This window comes from Macaca nemestrina, chromosome 9 (assembly GCF_043159975.1).
Source record: "Macaca nemestrina isolate mMacNem1 chromosome 9, mMacNem.hap1, whole genome shotgun sequence".
NCBI classification, from domain to species: Eukaryota; Metazoa; Chordata; class Mammalia; order Primates; family Cercopithecidae; genus Macaca; species Macaca nemestrina.
This window is the reverse complement of record NC_092133.1, coordinates 74,584,650-74,609,918: the sequence shown is the minus strand read 5'-3', so window position 1 is coordinate 74,609,918 and position 25,269 is coordinate 74,584,650. Positions and strand designations below refer to the sequence as shown.

The following is a 25,269-nucleotide window of genomic DNA, read 5'->3' as shown; positions in this document are numbered from 1 at the left end:
AAGAATCCAGACCTCTGTCCTGTTCCCATAATTCCTCCTATCCCAATGTCACCCTTGATCATTCATAGTCAATAGCATTAGACAGCATCAATCCCAAAATACAGGCATCATTTTAGAAATTAATAAATACGTAAGGAGGAGCCCTCCTCACACAGAGAGCAGTGATGACAACTCTATAGAAAGAATGATTCCCAACGAGAGCTGTGTGTGTATGTCACATAATATCAGGAATTAAAAAGTGTCAAAAGATCAAGTGGGAGGAACATTAAATATGAATGGGATGAAAGACACATTTCTGTGCACGGAATAATGACTTTAATGAGTTTCCTCACCCAAGTCACGGCATCATAAAGTACAAAAGCTGGGAAAGGGATTGAGGAGGGGAACAGGGAGTGCAGGGGAGGCTTTGTGTGTGAAAGCGAGATGAGCAGGTAGGTAGGGGAGGAAAAACAAGAGCTGAAAGAACTGTCAGGGTGAGTTCTGGGCCCTGATGAAAGTCACCACATTCCCAGGAGGTGTCTATGGGCACAGAGCAGCAGGACCTCCGGCCCCAGGTCAGCTGACAGTCCCCGGAGCCCCACAGAGTCCCACTATGACTCAACCCTCGCCCCAGCCCACCTGGACAGAGGTAGTGGGGGTGCCAACCAGTTGGCAAAGCACCTCTGCTGACCTTGGCCACCCAGGGTAACCAGATGGTAGCCATGCTTGGAAGCGGTGGTTTCCTCGGTGGGGAGGAGGAGCTACACACATACTATGGTCAGAATGCCTGTGTCCCTCCCAAAATTCATGTCAGAATCGTAACCCCCAACGTAATAGTATGGTCAAGCGGGGCCTTTGGGAGGGGATTAGGTCATGGGGGTGCAGCCCTCATGAATGGAATTGGTGACCCTATTTAAAGAGGTCCCAGAGAGAACCCTGACCCCTTGCTGTGAGGCCACAGCGAGAAAGGGACATCTATGAACAAGGAAGTGGGTCCTCACCAAACACTGAACCTGCAGGAGCCTTGGTCTTGGACTTCCAGACTCCAGAACTATGAGAAATAAATTTCTGTTGCTCATAAACTACCCAGGCTATGGTATTTTGCTGTAGCACCCTGTACAGACCGAGATAACACAGAAGGACATGACATAAGCTTTAAAGGCAGACAAACCCTGGCCACCAATCCTGGGGCTGTCACCTCCTGGCTGTGAGGCTCAGAGCAGACAATTTAACATTCCTTCAACTTGAGCTTCCTCGCCTGTGAGGTGGGATGCTGTATTTTCCTCACAGTGCTGTTGGAGGATTAAGTGAGAGGACACACAGAAGCCTGGTCATGAAGATGTCCAGTAACCATCAGTCCTCTTGCCCTCACCCTCCCTCAGGCCTTGCACTCAGTGGCCATCCAGGAAGTAGTTGTTTCCAGTGTTATTCAGAGTCCACTATCTTGTGCCATATTCACAGTAGCTCAGGAGACCAGGAAAGCTTGAGTGTCTGTTCACACCGGCAACAGAAAGCCACAATGCAGGCTGGTGGTGAGGAAAGATGTCTACCTTTGTCCAGCCTCCCGCTGACCCAGGTGAAGCTGAAGTCAGTGCATGGTAGGCCCATGCAGAGCCAGCCCAGAGCCCAGAGTGTAACAACTTGGAACAGGTGCATTTCCATGACACCCTTCTGCTTCCACAGTCATTGTCATCTTCCTCCTGCGTAAGAAAACCCCCCAAAATGCCCAGTCAACATCCATTGACTTCTCAGCCTCCGGCACTCAGAAGCGAGGCCTGCAGCACTGCAGGCATGACTGAGTTCCATGGAGCTGATCAGGCAGTCCACGAGAGGCAGAGACAAAAGTTCCTGCCTCATCTGCATCATCAGGCTGACATGCCAGGACAATTGTAACAGTAATAATGATAGAAAGGCTTAAATGGTACTAACTGTGAACCAAGAACTCTGCATATAATAACTTACTTAATCCTTACAGTAACTGTGCTAGATAGATATTGTTACGCCCATTTTATAGAAAAAGAAACTGAGGCACAGAAATGTTAAGTAACATACCCAAGGTCATATGGCTAGTAAGTGGCAGAGATGGATTCCAACCTGGGTCACCTCATTCTAAAGTTCGTGCTTCTAACTCTGAAGAACTTCATGGAAATAAGCCTATCAGAAGAGGGAGCTGGTCAGAAGAAGGCTGGGAGGTAGTGGGTGGTAAGTACCATTTAGAAAGAAAGCAGAGTGTGAAACCCAAGGAGCCTTTTGTTTGCCATCACAGATGCCACTCAGGAGAGGCAGCGCAGGGACTGGCGCTTTGGCAGATGACACAGTCCTAGAGCCTTTGCTACATATCAGGTTGTTCTTATTGTCCCCTATTTCTCTGCAATGACCAACAGCAAAGCAGTTAACAAGGAAGGCATGTGGCTTACCAAGGAACGAAGTCATGGGGCCACCATAACCTGTCTTGCAGCCCAGCTTGGTGGGGTGTTAGGGAGGGATGCCACAGATGTCCATACCCCACGCAGGAGCCAGGGCAGGTTCGGCTGGGGCACCAGGTAGACTTCAGAACTGGGGCAGGAGATCCACGTCAGATCTGGATTCCAGCTGTAATAATAATTTATTCGTATCATTGTAATTGTTTGTTTCACATCCCCCAATTGGCTCTGTGTGAGAAAGTGAGTGAAACTATGTCTGTCTTGTTCAGTTCACATCCCCAGCTGCTGGCTTAGAGCCTGGTGTACAGTAGGTACTCAATAAGTATGTATTACATCAATGAGCAAAGAAAATAAGTATAAGCCAGGGTTTCTCAACCACAGCACTATTGGCATCTGGGGCTGGATAATTCTTTGTTTTTAGAGGCCTGAACTGTGCACTGTAAGTTGTTTCAGCAGAGTCCCTGGCCTCTGCACGTTAGATGCCAGTAGGACTCCCTCCTCGACGTAAGAAGCAAAAATGTCCCCTGGGGGGCAAAACTGCCCCCAGCTGGGAATGACTAATATAAACCAATATCCTTGGCTAGTGCCACTAATTGAAAGAGAGAAGTCAAATTTAATCTGCATATGCAACAGGCGGGAGGGAATCTGAGCCCTAAAAGCCAGGAGGGGCTGAGAGGAAGAAGGTGTGAAAGCCAGGGCAAGCCACTGAGCTCTCAGATGACTACCAAGTGCACCCTGCAGTTTGTCTCTTGGGTTGTAAGGCATGAGGGCGATTTGTGCTGACTTTAACATACAGAATAGGATAGGTGGGAATGAAGGGGGTGATGGCAGCATCCAGGAAAGAGAGGCGAACCCAAGACCAGACACGAAGGCAGGACAAAAACAGCCCCAGGCATGGGCCTGAGAACAGATTGGGCAGCAGAAATCCCTACGCAGTTCCCGAACAAGGAATCTTTTGACAGGTGGCCTTGCAACAGCGACCCTCTCTTGTCTCTACTTTGAAGGCTGCCCTGTGCAACGTGGCCTCACACCCAGGAGGCCCTCAGATCAAGGTGGTCTTGGCAGATCCGCCAGGAAGGATTAGACCGTGACATTACAGCTACATGACGGCCTCATTCTTATTACACACACACTCGCCCTGTCTAAGCTTGCGAACTCTGATTTGTTTATTTCTGAAAAACCGTCTCCACCAAGACACCAAGCTGGGCTGCGAGAGATAGCACTGACTCAGCCATTTCCCCATCCTCAGCATAAAAGGATCTAAAAAGAATAATTTAAGCTTCTCTGGAGTGAGATCATTTAATGAATCTTCTCGATGCTAAGAGGTTTTATATGCCTTTTTAAAAACCCTTCCCCAAGCACGGAGCTATGATATTACCTTGGAGAGCAGAGAGATGAAGTGATACACGTATGCACGGCACACAGGAGGAAGGAGGTGGTTTCCTTGGCAACAACATCCATGTTCTGGCTTCCCTCGGCTAAATTGGAATATATTGACATATCTGCTTTGGGCGCCTCTATTGCGAAGGGAAATGAGTGGTTTTCTATTCAGGCACTCTCAGAACTGCAGGCCGGCAGCTGGGGAGCGATGTTCTGTGAGTTCGATGCATCTGAATAGGGCAAGGCCGTTAGCAAGCTGGCAGAAGTCCCCAGCCTTCCTTTGCAAAACCAAACCATCATTTCCTCAGCCAAGAGAAAATGAAAGCAGCGAACACATGAGGTTCGACTGGCCGGACAGATAGGCTAGGACTCTGTCTCACACAGTCTTTCTATGGCCACTGCTCTGTAGCTTTCCAAACACACCCAGCTCGATAGATCAGACTCCAAAAGTCTACTCATGATGTGTTTAAAATGGAGAGTGGTTGTAAGAAAAACATAGACCTATTGAAAAAAGGTCCTCAAATCTGATGTGCTCAAAATCCTTGACAATAGGGAGGCAGCTATGCCCCCAAAGCACAGTGCCTGGCACCCAGGAGGATGTTAACATCGTGTTTGTGGAATTGGACTTGGACTCAGGCTGACCTCGGTTTTGGCCCTGGCTTCACTATTAACATTCCGCATGACGTTGCACATGTTCCATAAACCCTCTGGCCTCAGTTTCCTCCTCTCTAAAGCAGAGATGAGCATCCCTTCCTATAGAATTGTTGTGAAGATTAAATGGGGTGACCTGTAAAATGCCTGGCATGAAGGAGGCATTCCGTTATGGTTACTTTTCCCCACCAAGAAACAAGGAGCATTCTGCTTCTTTCAGATAGGTGAAATTTACAGAAAAGAACAGTGTCTTAGGGAGAGCAGGAACAACCTCACCCAAGGAGCCGAACTCCTTTCCATTTTTATTTACAGGGTGCTTTTGGAGAGCTGAGACAGCCTAGGTTGGGAAGTGTCTGGATTGGGAGGTCAGAAGGGTCAGCTCAGTCATAACCACAGAACCAGCCACAAGCTTCAGGGTAAATGGGACAAGGAGATAGCGAGGGGCTGAGGTCTCAGCAGGCCAGTGGCAGGTAGCACCGCAGAGACCAATGGCAGCATCAGCCATCAGCCTGGGACAAGGAGGGGATGCTGAAAGGGCAGGGAGGTGAGGTCTGCTGGGGAGGAGGACCAGCCCCACACATCAGGAACACAGTCTTTATAATCGGCTCTCTATTTAAAGACCCTCACAGAAGATTGTACACTATGTTTTCTTGCAATAGCTCATACCTGCCACTCCTAAGAAGGTCTTTCATAGGACTCAGTTAGAATAGTTGCTTCAATGTAAACACATCAGGACCAAGGATTTCCCATTAGAAGCATAGACTTTAGAACTAATTCCTAGACTGTCATTCTTTCTAAAAAGCCTTATGAATACAAAACAGCATTTCAGTTCTATTTCTAACATTTATTTGTGTGCCTTTGGGGGAAAAAAGTCTTTTCTAAGCCTTGTACTTGTGCTCTACACAATGACTGTCCTTCCTAAAGTCATAGGACAGCAGTGAGAGTAAAATTAAAAGGCAGGCAGCATAGTGAGTGGGAACACACCATCTGTGTCTTTATATCATATGCGTTTATCTCTTCTGAGCATCTGTGAAAGAGAGGTTTGCTACTTAGCTGAAGAATGTACAAGCTCAGGCCCTTTCCCCCGGGAAGGTAAAAAATAAATAAATAAATAAACAAAAAACACAATAATAATTCAAAAGATCCTCTAGAAAAATAAACTTCTACTGCTCACTTTCTGAAAAAAGAACATCACTAAAGGGATATTTGTTCTGCAAACTTTAAAATGCATTCTAAAGCTACAATAATTAAAACAGTGTGGTACCAGCAAAAAAAAAAAAATTAGCAGAGGGAACAGTGAGGCAGACTCAATACATAATATGTTTAAACTTTAATACACTTTTAAGATAGAATTTCATGTCATTATGGGAAATATGGACTATTCAGTGAATTATGGCTTGAGGATAACTGACCAACCCACTAGGGAGCAACTTTATCCCTACCTCACACCACACTTTTTTTTTTTTTTTTTTTTGAGACAGAATCTCACTCTGTCGTCCAGGCTGGAGTACAGGGGCGCAATCTCGGCTCACCACAAGCTCCACCTCCCAGGTTCACGCCATTCTCCTGCCTCAGCCTCCCAAGTAGCTGGGAGTACAGGCACCCACCACCACACCCGACTAATTTTTTGTATTTTTAGTAGAGACGGGATTTCACCATGTTAGCCAGGATGGTCTTGATCTCCTGACCTGTGATCCGCCTGCCTCAGCCTCCCAAAGTGCCGGGATTACAGGCGTGAGCCACTGGGCCTGGCCCCTCCCACTTTTTTTTTTTTTTTTTTTTGAGACAGAGTTTCACTCTGTTGCCCAGGCTGGAGTGCAGTGGCACAATCTTGGCTCACTGCAAGCTCCACCTTCCAGGTTTATGCCATTCCCCTGCCTCAGCCTCCCAAGTAGCTGGAACTACAGGCACCTGCCACCATGCCCTGCTAATTTTTTTTGTATTTTTAGTAGAGACGGGGTTTCACTGTGTTAGCCAGGATGGTCTTGATCTCCTGACCTTGTGATCCACCCGCCTTGGCCTCCCAAGGTGCTGGGATTACTGGCATGAGCCACCACACCCAGCCCACACCACACTTTAAAATAAATTCCAGGCCAGGCACAGTGGCTCACACCTGTAATTCCAACACTTTGGGAGGCCAACAGAAGAGGATTACCTGTGGCCAGGAGTTCAAGACCAGCCTGGGCAACAAAGCAAGATCCTGTCTGTAGAAAAAATTTAAAATGTACCCAGGTATGGTGGCACAGGCCTGTAGTCCCAATTACTGGGGAGGCTGAAGTGGGAGGACCACCTGAGCCCAGAAGTTTGAGGCTGCAGTAAGCTGCAATTGTGCCACAGTACTCCAGCCTGGGCAACAGAGCAAGACCTCATCTCAAAAATATAAAATAAAATAAAATTCCAGATAGGTTAAATATTTTAAAAATAGAGTATTAAAAGGAAATATGAAGTAAGATTCACATTATCTTCAAGTTGTATGCCAGACATCTTTTATGCCCCATGTTGCACCCTCTCAGCTCCTCTTTTTGTTTCACCACCCCAGCCATGCCACATCTCCCTCTCTCTCTGCTCCCAGCTTCTCTGGCCCAGCTCTTTGGGATAGCTGCTGTCAGTGACCAACTCTGCCATTCTGCTGTGCACACAATACTGGGAGTGCAAGGACTCCACATCTGCCAGGGCAGCCTTTGATCCTTGTGAAATAAAAATCTTCTTCCCTCTGCCAGGAAGCCAATTCTGAGGCATGTTCTCCAAAGTTCCTGACAGGACCCCAGCATGACTGAGCCCTATTTCCCCTGTGTTGTCCCCCCCTCATGTCCTGTCTCCCTCTTTCAAGCCTCCCACTCCTCTTCCCTGGGAGCCAATCACAAAATAAACTCTGCAGATAGACCTTTGTCACAGGTTCTGCCCTTTGGGGGACCCAAGCTAAGATGGGTAGGAAAGACCTAAGTATCGAGCTAAACTGACAAAACATGAAGAGAAAGGTCAATAGGTTTACTTTCTTCAAAATGTAAAACTTCTGTACATCAAAATATTTCACATATATTCTTCCCTTTCCTTCCAAAACAATTTAGGCTAGAAGCCACCAGGTGGGATTAAGCAAGGTTGGCTCTAATACAGTGGTGGCAAGGGTGTCCCTAGGGCAATGGCAGTGATAAGGGGATTGGTTACATACAAGGCATTGATCAAATGACCAAATATATTACAGATGATGAGATGGGAGCCAGCTTTTTCACTGTCACAGAAGACAGTTATAACAATGGCCTGGTGTGGTGGCTCAAGCCTGTAATCTCAGTGCTTTGGGAGGCCAAAGCAGGTGAATCTCCTAAACTCAGGAGTTCGAGACTAGCCTGGTAAACATGGTAAAAACTCATCTCTACTAAAAATACAAAACTTAGCCAGGTGTGGTGATGGATGCCTGTAGTTCCAGCTACTTGGGAGGCTGAGACAGGAGAATTTCTTGAACCCGGGAGGCAGATGTTGCAGTGAGCCAAGATTGCACCACTGCATTCCAGCCTGGGTGACAGAGTAAGACTCTGTCTCAAAAAAAAAAAAAAAAAAAAAGACAGTTACAACAATGGAAAGGGAGAAATGCAAAATGTATCCTACGGTGTGTGATCAGTATTGGAGGCATTAACATGAACTTTGACATTCTACAGTGCCTCCTCCCTAACCCTGGCTCCTGTCCCACCTTACACAGATGCCAAACTTGTGTATATATAGATATATGATAACCACTAACAATTATTTTACAAATTTACTCCACTATGGCAACAATTTAAAAGTAAGCAAATATGATTTAATGAATATGTATTAGTCCGTTTTTGCACTGCTGATAAAGACATACCCAAGACTGGGAAGAAAAGGAGATTTAGTTTGACTTACAGTTCTGCATGGCTGCGGAGGTCTCATAATCATGGCAGAGGGCAAAAGGCACTTCTTACATGGTGACGACAAGAGAGAAATGAAGAAGACGCAAAAGCAGAAACCCCTGATAAACCCATCAGATCTCGTGAGACTTATTTTCTGTCATGAGAATAGCATGGGAAAGACTGGCCTCCATGATTCGATTACCTCCCCCTAGGTCCCTCCCAAAACACATGGGAATTCTGGGAGACACAATTCAAGTTGAGATTTGAATGGGGACACAGACAAACCATATCATTCCACCCCTGGCCCCTCCAAATCTCACTTCCTCACATTTCAAAACCAATCGTGCCTTCCCAACAGTTCCCCCAAACTTTTAGCCCATTTCAGCATCAACCCAAAATTCCACAGTCCAAAGTCTCATCCAAGACAAGGCTAGTCCCTTCTGCCTATGAGCCTGTAAAATCAAAAGCAAGCTAGTTACTTCCTAGATACAATGGGGGTACAGGCATTGGGTAAATACAGCAGTTCCAAATGGGAGAAACTAGCCAAAATAAAGGGGTTACCAGGCCCATGCAAGTCTGAAATGCAGCAGGGCAGTCAAATGTTAAAGCTCCAAAATTATCTCCTTTGACTCCAGGTCTCATATCCAGGTCATGATGATGCAAGAGGCGGGTTCCCATGGTGTTGGGCAGCTCCACCCCTATGGCTTTGCAGGGTATAGCCTCCCTCACAGCTGCTTTCTCAGGAGAGCATTAAGTGTCTACAGCTTTTCCAGGTGCACAGTGCAAGCTGTTTGTGGATCTACCATTCTGGGGTCTGGAGGACTGTGGCCCTCTTCTCACAGCTCTATTAGGCAGCACCCCAGTAGGGACTCTGCGTGAGGGTTCTGACCCCACATTTCCCTTCCGCACTGCCCTAGCAGAGGTTCTCCATGAGGGCTCCACCCCTGCAGCAAACTTCTGCCTGGGCATCCAAGTGTTTCCATACATCTTCTGAAATCTAGGTAGAAGTTCCCAAACCTCAATTTTTGACTTCTGTGCACCCACAGGCTCAATGCCATGTGAAGGCTTCTAAGGTTTGGGGTTTCCACCCTCTGAAGCCACAGCTCAAGCTGTACGTTGGCCTCTTTCAGCCATGGCTGGAACTGATAGGACACAGACCACCAAGTCCCTAAGCTCCACACAGCATGGGGACACTGGGCCAGGTCCATGAAACTAAGTTTTCCTCCTGGGCCTCCAGGTCTGTGATGGGAGGAGCTGCTGTGAAGGTCTCTGACATGGCCTAGAGACATTTTCCCCATGGTCTGGAGGAGTCACATTAGGCTCCTTGCTGCTTATGCAAATTTCTGCAGTTGGCTTGAATTTCTTCTCAAAAAAATGGGTTTTTCTTTTCTACTGCATCATCAGGCTGCAAATTTTTCGAACTTTTATGCCCTGTTTCCCTTTTAAAATGGAGTGCTTTTAACAGTATCCAAGTCAGCCGGGCACAGTGGCTCATGCCTGTAATCCCAGCACTTTGGGAGGCCGTGGTGGGCAGATCATGAGGTCAGGAGATCAAGACCATCCTGGCTAACATGGTGAAATCCTGTCTCTACTACAAATACAAAAAATTAGCCAGGTGTGGTGGCGGGCTCCTGTAGTCCCAGCTACTCAGGAGGCTGAGGCAGGAGAATGGCGTGAACCCGGGAGGTGGAGCTTGCAGCGAGTCGAGAGCATGCCACTACACTCCAGTCTGGGTGACAGAGTGAGACTCCATCTCAAAACAACAACAACAACAACAAAAACAAACAAACAAAAAAAAACAGTACCCAAGTCACCTCTTGAACACTTTTCTGCTTAGAAATTTCTTCTGCCAGATACCCTAAATCATCTCTCTCAAGTTTAAAGTTCCACAGATCTCTAGGGCAGGGGCAAAATGCCTCCAGTCTCTTTGCTGAAACATAGCAAGAGTCACCTTTGTACCAGTTCCTGACAAGTTGCTCATCTCTATCTGAGACCACCTCAGCCTGGACCTTGCTGTCCATATTGCTATCAGGCTTTTGGTCAAAACCATTCAACAAATCTCCAGGAAGTTCTAAACTTTCCCAAATTTTTCTGTCTTCTTTCTGAGCCCTCCAAACTGTTCCAACCTCTGCCTGTTACCCAGTTCCAAAGTTGCTTCCACATTTTCAGGTATCTTTTCAGCAATGCCCCACTCTACTGATACCAATTTACTGTGTTAGTCCATTTTTGCACTGCTGACAAAGACATACCCAAGACTGGGAAGAAAAGGAAGTTTAATTTGACTCACAGTTCTGCATGGCTGAGGAGGTCTCATAATCATGGCGGAGGATGAAAGACATTTCTTACATGGCAGCAGCAAGAGAGAAATGAGGAAGAAGCAAAAGTGGAAACCCCTGATAAACTCATCACATCTCATGAGATTTATCCACTATTATGAGAATAGCACAGGAAAGACTGGCCCTCATAATTCAATTACCTCCCTGGGTCCTTCCCACAACATGTGGGAATTCTGGGAGATACAATTCAAGTTGAGATTTGAATGGGGACACAGCCATACCATATCAGTACGTGTATACATATATAATAGAGATGTAAATGTGTGAATGTGTGCTTACATGTGTGTGTCCACTGAGAGAACCTGGGAGCCAGAGCCGTGACACTCCAATAGTAATGAGCACACCTAGGATCCAGATCTTGTCTTCTAAATACCATTCTCTGCTAAAAGGAACAAGGGCTCCCTGGAGTAACAGCTGATTCCAAGGCTAAGGAGGAGTACCTTGGTTTACCAAAAATTAAAGAATGTTCAAAAAATGATGGGGACAAAATCAAAAAGATACAGAAGCCCACTTGAAGGGGCACCTACTGGTTGAATCTAGGACAGATTGAGCATCAGAATAAATAATGATATTAATGAATTATAATACATTGCATCAAATAGAAATTCATGAGTTTATATAGACAAAATATACAAATGAATAAATTGAAAGTTTAGGAGGAACAAGATATTTACACAGTCTCAAAGTACCTCTTCATTTAAAAAAATGTATTAATTACAAACGGGAAAAAGTAACTTTACAGTGGAGAAAACTGACAGAAACCATCTTCAAGTGATCAAAGCTTCACTCTCCAGTAAGGAGAGAAATCAAAATCCCATGTGATATGAGGGGATGCAACAAGGAGAATTCAGCATCACTTCTGATATTCCTGCCAAATACGAATAAGATGAAGCAAGTCCTGAAAAAATATCAGAAAAACCCACTGACAGATGTTCAAGAAAATAACTGACCTGTACTCTGCAACAGTGCCAAGGTCATGAAAGTCAAGGAAAGCCTGAGGAACTGTCCCAGATAAAGGAGAATGAAGAGACATGACAACTAAATGCAAACGTGATTCTGAACTGGATCTTTCTGCTGCAAAGGACATTGTTGGGGCAATTGGCAAAAGTTAAATGGTGTCTGAGGAATAGCTAGTCCAAACATACAAGGTCAGCATCCTAATACTGATGGTCATATTAGGTTAGGTAGGAAAATATCCTTTCTTGTAGGAAATGTGCACTAAAGTATCCAGGGAGGAGGAGGCATCAGGTCAACAAATTACTGTCAAATGGGTTTAGAAAAAAAAAGTTCTTTATACTCTACTTGCAACATTTTTTTTTTTTTTAGACAGTCTTGCTCTGTTGCCCAGGCTGGAGTGCAATGGTACAATCTCAGCTTATTGCAACCTCTACCTCCTGGGTTCAAGTGATTCTCCCCTGAGTAGCTGAGATTACAGGTGCATGCCACCGTGCCCAGCTAATACTTGCAACTTTTCTATAAGCTTGAGATTATTTCAAAATAAAAGTAAAAGCCGGGAGCAGTGGCTGATGCCTGTAATCCCAGCACTTTGGGAGGCCGAGGCAGGCAGATTGCTTGAGTTCAGGAGTTTGAGACCAGCCTGCCAACATGGTGAAAACCTTTCTACTAAAAATACAAAAATTAGCTGTGCATGGTGGCGGGCGCCTATAATTTCAGCTACACAAGAGGCTGAGGTGGTAGAATCACTTGAACCCGGGAGGCAGAGGTTGCAGTGAGCCGAGATCACGCCACTGCACTCCAGCCTGGGTGACAGACCAAAATGTTGTTTCCCAAAAGATAAACAAACAAACAAAATAAAAGTTAAAAAAACATAAACATGTAACTGACACATTGGAAAAAATGCAAAACACAAGATAGAAAAGGGGTCACACATTGTTCCTGAGAGGTAGGCATGGAGGCTTCACTGCCAGCCTCCTCAAATAGCAGGCCCTCTGCCAGGCCAGCCTCTGAGAGGGAGAAAGAGAGAGAGGGGGATGGCTGAGCCGGGCCCCTGGGCCTGTCCTTCCTTGATTCCACTACACCTGGCTAAGGTTCCTCTGCCTGCCCCGCACCCAGTTCCCACCCGTGCCCCCAGCCCTGGGGTGAGTCTCCCTGGTACCAGCTCTGCTTCCTTTTCTGTGTTTTATTTAGACAAGAGACAGGAATGAGGTGGGAGGTGGAAGAAGGGGGAAGAAAGGTGAGTTGAGCTGCCTTCCCCAGCATTAGAGCCCAGATGGACTCTGTGCAGTCACTAGAGGTTGAAGCCAAGTGGAGTGCAGGGAGGAGGGAGAGGGAGGTCACTGGAAAGGAGGAGAGCCTGCTGGGGCCCACCATAGAGGAGGAAGGCAAGAGAGGATGGAGGGGGTGTGGCAGTGGTTTTGGCAAATGCTAAAGAACTCTTGCCTCCCCATTTCCCATCTGCACCTCTTCTCTCCTCCCCAAATCAATACACTAGTTATTTTTATCCCTGAAAAAGAAAACAGGGGGTCACAATCTCAACATACAAACAATGCTTCAAATTGTACTAGAAAAAATATGAATATCCAGATAGAAAAACACAGCAAAAGATATAAACAGATAATGCCAAAAAATTAAATGTCTTATAAACACATGAAAAAAATTTACTTTCTTCTGAAACCAAAGAAATGCAAAAATGAAAATGAGAAATCATAATTTATGATTCTTCGATATGCAAAATATATTTTAAAATCATATCCCATCTTGGCAAGAGTGTGAGGAAACAGGTATTTTACTTATCGCTGGTAAATATGAATTCACATATTCCTTCTGGATGACATTTAACAATTCACATCAAAATCCTTAAAATTTTGCAAACCCTTCAGCAAAAAGAAATAACACCTGAAAAAAAATTTGCAAACCCATTACCCTAGTAAGTCTATTTCTAATAATATTTCCTTAGGAAATAGTCATGAATGTTCACAAATATTTGTTGTAGAGTTGCTTATAGAGAGAAACAACTTAATATCCCAACAATAAAAGGATCAGATAAACTAACTTCAATGCATCCAAACAACAGAATACTATGGCAACCTTTTAAAATTATTTAATAAAATTTTATTTAGTGACAGCTGTGCATATGAATGTAGTCATACCAGCATTATATTCAAATCTTAGTAGCTCTGGATCCTAACTGCCTAACTGAAGAGCGTTATCAACTCCCTTGGAAAATCTTCCTGAGTTGTTGTTGAAAGACATCACAGGCACCTCATGTGCTCAGAAGCAAGTCTGGCCGGCCCTCCTATGGGGCTGTGAGCTAATCAAAGAGGCACCTGCAGACAGGGCCATCCATCTGGCTTGGCAAGGACTGCACCACTGAGGGACTGCTGCCTGGCCCCCATCCCATATTGTCACTCAGTTCTAGCACTGACCTGATGCTATATTGGCCCTGGATCCCAACATGGGCTGTCTCCTTGAGCTCAGAGTCTCCCCAGCCATTTTCTTAACTCCATTCAGGCAGTCTCTGCTCCATTTGCTCTTTCATCAGGGCCAAAATCCAATTCTTCAGGCCAGGCGGGGTCTCCCCTCTTGTCCCACCTATGTGCTCCAGAAAAAAAAAAAAAAAAAAAAAATCTCCAAAACTGTTTCTCTCCATACACAACCACAAAAAAAAAGAAAATCCTTCCATCCCTACAGAAACAACTGCTGGGGATGGGAGAGGAAGGAAACTAGGTCTAGCCCCAGAAGAATCAGTCAGTCCCAGCTCTGTCTCAGCCTGGACACATCCATAGGTAGAGACTGATGCAAATCAGCAAACATTGAACAAATACAATGAGTCCATAAAACCCTGGAATGACCCACACCAAAAGATGGCCTGTATTTGTGTATTAGTCTGTTTTCACTGTGTTTGTGTATTGGTCCATTTTCATGCCGCTGATAAAGACATACCCATGACTGGGCAATTTACAAAAGAGGTTTAATGGACTCACAGTTCCACGTGGCTGGGGAGGCCTCACAATCATAGCAGAGGGTGAAAGGCACATCCCACACGGCAGCAGACAGGAGAAGAGAGCCAAGCAAAAGGGGTTTCCCCTTATAAAACCATCAGATCTTGTGAGACTTATTCACTACCATGAGAATAGTATGCAGGAATACTCCCATACTAGGAGAAACCCAGTTTCTCCCACTGGGTCCCTCCCACAACATGAAGGAATTACGGAAGCTGTGATTCGAGATGAGATTTGGGTGAGGACAGAGCCAAACCATATCAGTTTGTCTCCTAGGGGAGAAATAACAAGCAACTTATTTTTTTTGATTATTAATCTGTTACTTTATAAAATAACCACACTTAAAATCTGTTACATATTTATTGTATTGTAAAATAACAATTATAAAATATACGTAAGGTTACAATAAAAAGGCCAGGTGGAATGGCTCATGCCTGTAATCTCAACATTTTGCAAGACTTGAAGCCAGAAGTTCGAGACCAGCCTGGCAACACAGCAAGACTCTACCTCTAAAAAAATAAAAAGAAAGTTTTAAAAAGAAAATAAAATATATGTATATAAATAAGAATACCCATAACCCACCCATATACCCACCACCCAGCTGAACAAACTGAACTTGATCATTTTGGTCCCTTGTGTTATCCACCTGATCCTCATCCCTTTCCTTCCCATAGCAGTAACCGCCAACATCACCATCCTGAACTTTGTTCTTCTCACTCCTTTGCCCTTCTTTGTAATTTTACTGTACATTATTTGTATCCCTAAACAGTAGTTTTGCATGTCTTTTTATTTCCTATAAATAAAATCACGCTCTGGGTATTCTTCTGAGACCCGCTCTTTTCACTCAACATTACATTCCTGAGATTTATTCACATGTAGCTGTAGATCGCTCATTCTCCGTGGGATGAACATACACAGTTTACTGATCCGTTCTACTGCAATAAGCATTTGGGTTGTGTTCAGTAATGCGGCACGAACATTCTTACTCGTGTCTCCTGGAGCACGGGTCCAAGAGATTTTCTGTGTACTACTCCAAGGGCTCTCTGGGTCATAAGCTGTAGGCTTCTCAGACTTTTCTGGATAATGCCTAATTGTTTCTCATAATGGTGTGACAATTGACTCTCCCCCTAGCAGTGTTCAAACATCAAGGCTGGGATCCTTTTAGAAGTTCAAAATGAGGACTGTCTCTACCACGAAAGACCTCCTAGGGTACATCTTCTCTGGCTGTTGGAGTTGCTATCAGGCACCTAGAGTAATTCAATGGCACTTCTTTCCTAAGAATGCAAATGGCATTTTAGAATAACTTGAATCATATCCTACTCTCCCACATCATCTTCTATGGTTCTTGTTCTCTCTGGGCTCTCTGAGCTGTGTTCTTGGTAGAGCTCTTTGCTCTCTGGGGCCAGAAAAGCCTCTCTGAAGCACCATGGGAGGAGTCCTGGGATGGACAACAGGAAACCAGGTCCATGGGCCAGTCCCTGCCCCCACGCACCATGTGGCCTTAGAGAAGTCAACTCCTTTCCTGGGGCCTCTGCCTCCTCTGGGGTGAATGAAGCAAAGAGATCGGCTGGAGAGTCTCGGAGGCTCCTTCCTTCAGGCTGCAAGACTAAGTCTTCCCACCCCTCTGCACCGGCCTGATGAAGTCAGTCACAAAGTGAGAACCACTGCCGGCCACATCTAGTGCCTCACCAGTGCCTCCAGCCAACACACCACAAAAGCTGTCATTTCCTAGGGTCACATCTCTATCCGGCCTCTATCTGGCCAAGGGACAAAAGCTGCATGGGACCCATATAGTCATCCTCCCTGCCCTCGTTCCCCTGAGCTGTCTCTTACCCAGAGCCGTTGGATAGGGACTCCCAATGAGAACCTTTTTTGTTTTTGTTTTCGAGACAGTGTCTTGCTCTGTCACCCAGGCCTGCGTGCAATGGCACAACCTCAGCTCAATGGCACAGTCTCAGCTCATGCAACCCCTGCCTCCCAAGCTCAAGCAGTTCTCATGCCTCAGCCTCCCAAGTAGCTAGGATTACAGGTGTTCGCCACTACACTCAGGAATTTTTGTATTTTTAGTAGATATCAGGTCCTCACCATATTAGCCAGGCTGATCTCAAACTCTGGCCTCAAGTTGATCTGTCTACCTTGGGCTCCCAAAGTGCTGGGATCACAGGTATGAGCCACCGTGCCTGACCCAAATGAGAACCTCTATGGCCTCCTTCTCTTACTGTGTTTAAGAGTGGAATAACCATACCTGGATCTGAATCCTGGCTTATTCTGCCTTTTTGGACTGTGTGATCTTGAATTAGTCATTTAACCTCCCTGAGCTTCAGCTTCCTAGTATATAAAATGATGACAATACCTGTCCGACAGATTTGTTGTGAGACTTAAATGAGATCACATACCTGGAGCACTTCACATGGTGCTTGGCACATAGGACATGCCCAATGAATGGTAGTTACTAGTAAAATAGGCTCCCTTGGGACAGAGTATGGACCCCATCCGGGCACTAAAGTTAGCCAGAGCTTAGAGAATTCAGCTCTTCCTGATTTGCTCCTATTTGCAGAGAAATAATTTTTGGAAATGTCGGCCTGCTGTTCAGTATTGAAAAGAATGGAAAATGGTTTTATCCTGTTGTTAAGAGAAGGACAGAGCAGCCAGAGAGATGGCAGCAAAGACCAAAGGGAGGCCCACCTAGGGAAGCAGAGACACCTGAGGTCCACACAATGGCCCAGAGAGGTAGCACTGCAGCACCCCGTAAGAAGCTTTCATGGATATGATGTGATTTTTGTTTCCCAGAAATTCTCTTCACACACTGTGTGTCCCACTCTTAATGCACTAGTGGCAATCAACCATCTATTGACTCAGTCCGTGTGTGTATGTGTGTGTGTGTGTACATGAACATACCTTGCATGCCCCCATCCTCATCTCCTCATCTTATGTAATCCGCTGAATGCAGAGATTGTGTTGGATTCATTCCTGGACCTGTTAGGAGACTAGTCCAGAGGTTTACATGAGAGCACTCACCAACTCTCATCAAGTGTGGATTGAATGTCTATCTTGCCATGGGTCTGGGGTTTGACAGGTGCTCGGAACAGCTCCTAGCCTTGGGGACTTCTCAATCCAGCAGGGAAGGCAAGACCGTAGTCAACTCTGAGAGCTGTCAGGGTAAAAGCATTCTAGAAGGAAGCCTCAGTCAGAGCAAAATCCTCTATCTCCAAGCAGGCAATTCCTTTGTATGAATGAGAACTCTTGTGCCCCAGTGCGGGAAAAAATAAATAAATTTAGAAAGAGACCAGTAAGACTAAAAGAGGGTCTTTTCATCATGCATCCAGCATGGTGAGTTGGCTGGAGCAGATGCAGCATTGGCTACATGGAGAGGCTTAATGTGATGACTCTGGAGAAATGTGCTCGGGCCCACAGATCATACCAAAAACACAGGACTTCTCCTGTACGCAATGGAAAGCCAGTAAGGCTTTAATATGATAAGTCTGTGTTTTAGCACACTCTCTCTGGAGCTGTGTGAAGGATGATTTGAAAATCAAATATAGTGCCACAATAAACATACGTGTGCATGTGTCTTTACAGCAGCAAGATTTATAATCTTTTGGGTATATACCCAGTAATGGGATCGCTGGGTCAAATGGTATTTCTAGTTCTAGATCCTTGAGGAATCACCACACCGTCTTGCACAATAGTTGAACTAGTTTATGGTCCCACCAACAGTGTAAAACTGTTCCTATTTCTCCACATCCTCTCCAGCACCTGTTGTTTCCTGACTTTTTAATGATCACCATTCTAACTGGTGTGAGATGGTATCTCATTATGGTTTTGATTTGCAGTATATTTATTACGGCACTATTCACAATAGCAAAAACTTGGAACCAACCCAAACGTCCATCAATGATAGATTGCATTAAGAAAATGTGGCACATACACACCATGGAATACAATGCAGCCATAAAAAAGGATGAGTTCATGTCCTTTGTAGAGACATGGATGAAGCTGGAAACCATCATTCTCAGCAACCTATCGCAAGGACAAAAAACCAAACACTGCATGTTCTCACTCATAGGTTGGAATTGAACAATGAGAACACTAGGACACAGGACAGGGAACATCACATACCGGGGCCTGTTATGGGGTGGGGGGAGTGGGGAGGGATAGCATTAGGAGATACACCTAATGTAAATGATGAGTTAATGGGTACAGCACACCAACATGACACATGTATACATATGTAACAAACCTGCACATTGTGCACATGTACCCTAGAACTTAAAGTATAATAAAAAAGAAAAAAAAGAATATCAAATATATAAAAGAATAAAGCAATAAAAATAAAAGGATTGGAAGATGAAGTTGAAGAGAGATTTCAAAAAAGAGTGCAAAAATTCAAAGGGAAAAAATTAAGAAGACAGATAAAATTAGAAGATCAATCCAAGAAATCTAATATATAAACTATAGAAGTTCTCAGAAAGATAAAAGCAAAAAAATAAAGGGAAGAAAGTCATCCAAGAAATAATTTAGGAAAATTTCCCAAAACTGAAGAGCATGAGTTTCTAGACTAAAAGTTCCACCAAGTATTCAACACAAAGGATAAATATGAGTTTTCACCACAGCACAGCAAGATTATTTTTCAGATCTCTGGCAACAATGAGAAGAGCTCACAAGCTTCCTAATAAGAAGGGGAAAAAAACAGGTAATATATAAGAGATTTAGGAAGCAGAATGGCATTGACTTATTTACATCACTGGAAACAAAACGATAATCGTGAAAAGTTCATTTTCAAAAGAAAAAGCTCACTCCTAAATTCTATATCCAACCAAATAATCAAGTATGATTTTCAGAAAGGCAAAATTTTTGTCTCCCATGGATCCTTTCTGAGAAGCCATTAGAGGATGTGCTCTAACAAAACAAAGTTGTAAACCAAAATAGATGGAGACTGAACAGGCAGGAAACTCTGACAGGAGAGGAGGGAAGGGCATCCCTAGGAAGCTGATAAAGGGAGATCCCAGGATGAGATGAGGCCCAGACACCGAATGCTGCCTGTTCTGAGGGCACCAGGTCAGAAGACTGTCAGGGAAACTCTTCAGGACAATGAAATTGATAAGCATCCGATGTGGGTGAAAATATTGGAATAGACAATCAGCAAAGACTCTGGAGTTGAATTAGTGATAAGTACACAGAAAGGCAAACAAACAAAAGAATAAAATAGTTATTAGCTCCTAGGAAAACAAAAGTTATACAGGGAAGGAAAAATAAAGTAGGCCACATGGAACTCTTCACCTCTTTAAACTATAAACATGCATACCTTTGACAAAATTTTAAATGAAAACAGTAAGTTTATTAACACATATACATCAGGGTTATCCTGCCCCAACCCATGCTGCTTCCCCCAAAGTGCCCCCAGAGGATAAACTGAACCCAAATATCTTCCTCTATCCATCTCCAAACAGGCAACTTCCCTTCAGGAATGGAAGCTATTTGGCCCCAGAGGGAGGAAAAAAAGAGAAAAATAAATTTGAAAAGAGACCTGTAAAACTAAAAGAGAGGCCGGGTGCGGTGGCTCAAGCCTGTAATCCCAGCACTTTGGGAGGCTGAGACGGGTGGATCACGAGGTCAGGAGATCGAGACCATCCTGGCTAACACGGTGAAACCCCATCTCTACTAAAAAATACAAAAAACTAGCCGGGCGAGGTGGCGGGCGCCTGTAGTCCCAGCTACTCAGGAGGCTGAGGCAGGAGAATGGCGTAAACCCGGGAGGTGGAGCTTGCAGTGAGCTGAGATCCGGCCACTGCACCCCAGCCTGGGCGACAGAGCAAGACTCCGTCTCAAAAAAAAAAAAAAAAAAAAAAACTAAAAGAGAGAAACCTGGTAATTAGTGCTTCAGACAGATAATAAATTCTGAATCTCACAAATAAGGCTTTACGAACTGAGAGTATATAATTGATACCCCAGCCTGGAGAGCCTATCAGATCACCTTAATCCCACTTTTTGTCTTGCGCATTTTAAATTATTCAGTTCCTTTGAAACCTAGAAATACTGCCTTTGTAGAATCAGACAGCTCACTCTATGGGGTGCCAATTTAGGATCTCCACAGTGGGTTCAGCCAGAGATGCTTGCCCTGAAGTCTGGAGATACGTATCCAGTCAAGCCACAATGACAGATGCCAGAGCTCAGGGCTGCTCTGTTCTGTTGGCATTCTGAGGACCCCTCCAACCTGGTGACTCCACCAGAAGACAGCCATCTGTAGGGCACCAGGAAGCATGAGAACGTTACCAGGATGAGGCAGTTGAAAGGCCCAGAATGCTGCAGGCTGCTCAGATCACCCCTCAAGGACCATGTCCAGCCCCAGCCACCATGTTTGTCAGGGAGCAGGTGCTAGTCACTACAGGCTGGGTGCAGGACTTGGTGCAGGACTTGGTACCTTCCATTCATGATGCCATTTAATCCTCACAACAGCCCTGTGATGTGATACTATCAGACTATTTCACAGATGAGGAAACTGAAGCTCAAAGAAGAAAAAAAAGAAAACAGCCTAAGACCCCACAGTTAAGCAGCAGTAAAGCTGGGATTTGAATGCAAGTCTTCCTGACTCCAAAGTCTACTTTACTCTGTTGCTTTTGAGGACTTCCACTGAGCCAGATCCAGGGTTGGGCTGTGGAGATTTAAAGACTAAGATGAGGTCTCTGTCCTTAAGGAGCACATCTTGTGGGATAGTCAGGGACATAGACCGTTCCAACACAATGTAGTGAATTCCTTGATGGAAGGTCTGTGAGCAGAGGCCCAGAGAAGAATGATTTGGGGATGAAGGGAATGTGTAAGCAGCTACTCTATGCTCCCTTATTAGGGCTAAGAAAGAACAGACTTCAAGGCACAGGAAGCTGTCCTAAAATCCCTGAAAGGCATGGTCATCTGAACAACCTCCAGGAATCCCACCAGATCCAGTGGAAGGCCAGTGGGCTCTGTGGGAAGAATGCTGGCAGCCTGAGCCAGAAGGGGCCTCTTTACACGAGGGCAAGGTCGCTGGCGTAGCCAGATGTACGTTCTCAGAAATGCAGCTCAGGGGATTCTTGGGCTGGGAGAAGAGGGCAAGAGAATTTGTTCTCGGTTCTGCTTCAGCCTCCCCTTCCCAGAACATCCATTACTGCTCTCAGCCAGCTCTAAAATTAGGAGGAGAACAGCCCCTCCCCCACCCAGTGGCTGGGAAGACTAAATGAGGAAACCAGGGCTCAGAGAGATTTCACAATTTGCCCAAGGTCACACAGCATTTGAGCAGGGGACAGGGTGTCCTTCACTGCATGGTCTTCTTTTTAAATCAGTCACGTCATTGCTTTTTCCAGATGATCCCATTGTGGAATGACTCAGCTGTGCTCCAGGTACAGGGGTGGAAAGGTGGTGCTCAAGGCAAGGGAGAAAGAAGACTGGAGTCTGAGCTCTCTGCCTGGCAACTGATCCAGAATCACATCGCACCCATACACGCCGGCCCAGGCTTAAGCCAGCCCTGAGCTCAGAGAATTCTGCAGGCTGGTACTGCAGGAAGAAGGCCGGACTTGAATTCAGACGACATGGTTTACACCTCACCTTTTCCACCTACTAACTCCGTGATCTTGCACATGGGTATCCACCTACTAACTCCATGATCTTGAATTCAGAAGACATGGTTTACACCTCACGTTTTCTACCTACTAACTCCATGATCTCGCACATGGGTCTCAGTTGTGCACCTGCAGAATGGGCGTAATAATTCCCACTCTAAGAGACTGCCAGGATTGGCTTACACTTCCAATGAACAATATGTGTGAAGGCCCTCTATTAGCTAATGTACTTGACGAACATGAGGAGAGGAGGAGGGAACCACGGTGAATCGAAATCCTGCTATGCGTCATGTCACATGACATGAAGATTCACGTGCAAGCATTATGAAATTGCTCCTGGGAGGACCCAGAAAGGGAGTGGGGAAAACAAGACAGGGAAGAGAAGGAGCCACGCAACAATACAATTACAGGTGAAGTCCCCGCCAAGGCCCGATCCTGCAGGGAGCTCTGTAGTGTAAATTTCATCTCTGAGTTTGGCCGCCTTGAAGGAAAAGAGCTGGGCTTTCATCCTCCCGCCTCCGGATCACTGTCTGCAGGCCTCTCTGGGACACTTCTGGCTCTCAGCACCTTTGAGCGATGCAACTGCAATAGCCTGCAGGTATCTGAAGAAGGTTGCAACTGCAAGCTGTTAGGAGAGAAGCATGCAAGGGCTGTGGCAGGAATGCATCGAGCTCATAAAGGACATCCAAGAGGATCTGAGGGCATCAGGGCAGAGAACTGGCAGCTTCCACTCCGCAGATCCTCAGAACACATGTTGTCATTTAATTAATATTCAACTCAATGAAGGGGTATTAGTCCTACTTGACTGATAGGAAACTAAGGCTCAGGAAAGTGGCTCACTCAAGGTCCCATGGTGCATCAGAGATCAATTCCATCCGCCTCCAAATTCATGCTCCCACCAATGATTTTACTGTACTGTCCCTCTGCTTCACTCTCCAGATCCCTTGGCACTGGTCACCTGGACCCTGCTCCCCTCAATGGCTCCAGTCACTCCATTTATTGCATCACTCTCACATAGGGACCACAGATCCATGGACTCTGACAGCAGTGAAAGTTTTCAATGCTGGTGCTTTCAGATTTTTAAAAGTAATGTCAAAGAAGCAATGTGCATACTATAATGGTCAAGGTCCTCACTGACATGGAAGATGTGGAGACAGTGGTGTTGGTGGCAGAGAGGGTGGTGATTGTATTAGTAGTGAGGGTGGCAGTGATAGTTCTGATGGTGTTGAGAGAGACAGTGACAGGGATTAGATTGGTGTGGAGGTACCAGTGAAAGTACTGGGATGTGGTGATAGTGGGAGTGGGGTAATGGTGGTGAAGATGGTGTTGGTTTGGCTGAGTGGAGTTAGTCATGGCAGTGGAGACTGTGGTGGTAGAGGTGATGATAGCGGTGGTGGTGGAAGTAGCAGTGGAGGTGATGATGGTGATGAGGATAACAGCTGTGGGCAAGGTATCACTAGCACAGTGGAGGTGGTAGAAGTGATGGTAGTAATAGATATGATGGCAGTGGGGGTGGACTTGGTGATAGTGCTGGTCAGAGTGATGGTGGGGATGATTAGAGTGGTGGTGGTGGAGGTGATGATGGTGACGTGATAATATTGGTTGTGGATGTATCAGCATGATAGAAGTAGTGGAGGTGATGATGAGGGAGGTGGTGGTAATGGAAATGATAATGTTGGTGATGGTGGAGGCGATGATGATGATGCCGATGTAATAAATAATAATAATGGCAATTATTGGTGAAGGTGGTATTATGAGGGTGGAAATACTAGGGGTTTTTTTGTATTTTGTTTGTTTGTTTGTTTGTTTTGAGACAGTGTCTCGCTGTATCACCCAGGCTGGAGTGCAGTGGCGCGATCTCGGCTCACTGCAAGCTCTGTCTCTGGGGTTCTGGCCATTCTCCTTCCTCAGCCTCCCAGGTAGCTGGGACTACAGGCGCCTGCCACCACGCCTGGCTAATTTTTTGCACTTTTTAGTAGAGATGTGGTTTCACCGTGTTAGCCAGGATGGTGTTGATCTCCTGACCTCGTGATCCACCCACCTCAGCCTCCCAAAGTGCTGGGATTACAGGCGTGAGCCACAGCGCCTGGCCAGAAATACTGTTTTGATAGTGGTAATGTTATTATTGGTGATGACAATGACTGACCAGGAAGATGGCAGCTGTCAATCCTGCCTCCCCAGGTACATGAGAAAAACGGAGCCCTCTGCGGGACCAGGGCTGGAATGATAACGCAGCCTGCCATCATAAAGCCAAATCTGCCATGTACCACCTTCACCAGAGAGCCAGAAGTCTGCAGAGGGAGAAGAGGATAGCAGGGTGAGCCAGACAGTGGAGTGAGTCAGTCACACTATATTTCAGGAACAGCGTGTAGCTGCTTGTTAGCAGAGATCTGCTTTCCAACGGCAAATAATAAAATTATGCTTTTTGTGCGGCTAATGAAATGCAAATTGAAGCTGGATGCGCATTAATGCAAAGAGTTGAATATCCATTTAATCAGCTCCTCCCTGCAGGGGCCAATGATAAAAATGACAGAGGAATTGCATTGCTAATTCTAGGCCTGTCACATCTTATACGTCCTCACCTTGTAAATCCACTACTCCTGGCTGGCACCTGCCTGAAGGGCCCAAGGTTTATGTTGATCAGGGTTCTGAAATTCTGGGAATCCCTTTAGGGGTGTGGACTAGGATGGGGCTGGGGGGAGCCTGAAGGGAATAGAGTGAAAAGATTGGATCTTTCCTGTAGTCCCAAAATAACTGTGGATGCTCCTTCTGAGTGCCCCCACCAGGCCAGCCTCTGTCCTACAGGGATGAGTGGGGTGAAGGTCAGGCTATTTCTTCCTGTGTTAGAAATCAGAGCCCAGTGATCTAATACTAACAGCTAACATGTAGCAACTGTTTACTTGATGTGCGGTTCTGTGCTAAGTAATTCACCTGCATCCTTTCAGTCAGCAACCGTGCGGTAGGAACCTTTACTCCTGTTGGCAGGTGAGGAAACTAAGACTCAGAGGTGAAGTGCTTGCCACAGCCAGGAAGAGATTTGAGCCCAGACAGTGTGAAAATGAAGCCCATATTCTTAACTA

The 25,269-nt window shown here is 45.6% G+C and overlaps 1 long non-coding RNA gene across 1 annotated transcript; it reads right to left on the bottom strand.

Moving 5' to 3' along the window:
• Window positions 1-317: 317 nt before the first annotated feature.
• On the bottom strand, window positions 318-4,156 carry LOC105465965 (uncharacterized). The gene is made up of 3 exons (XR_977879.3): window positions 3,781-4,156; window positions 2,397-2,571; window positions 318-1,679 (listed from the first exon to the last, which is right to left on the bottom strand). It is a non-coding gene; the product is annotated as an uncharacterized lncRNA (long non-coding RNA).
• Window positions 4,157-25,269: the final 21,113 nt, after the last annotated feature.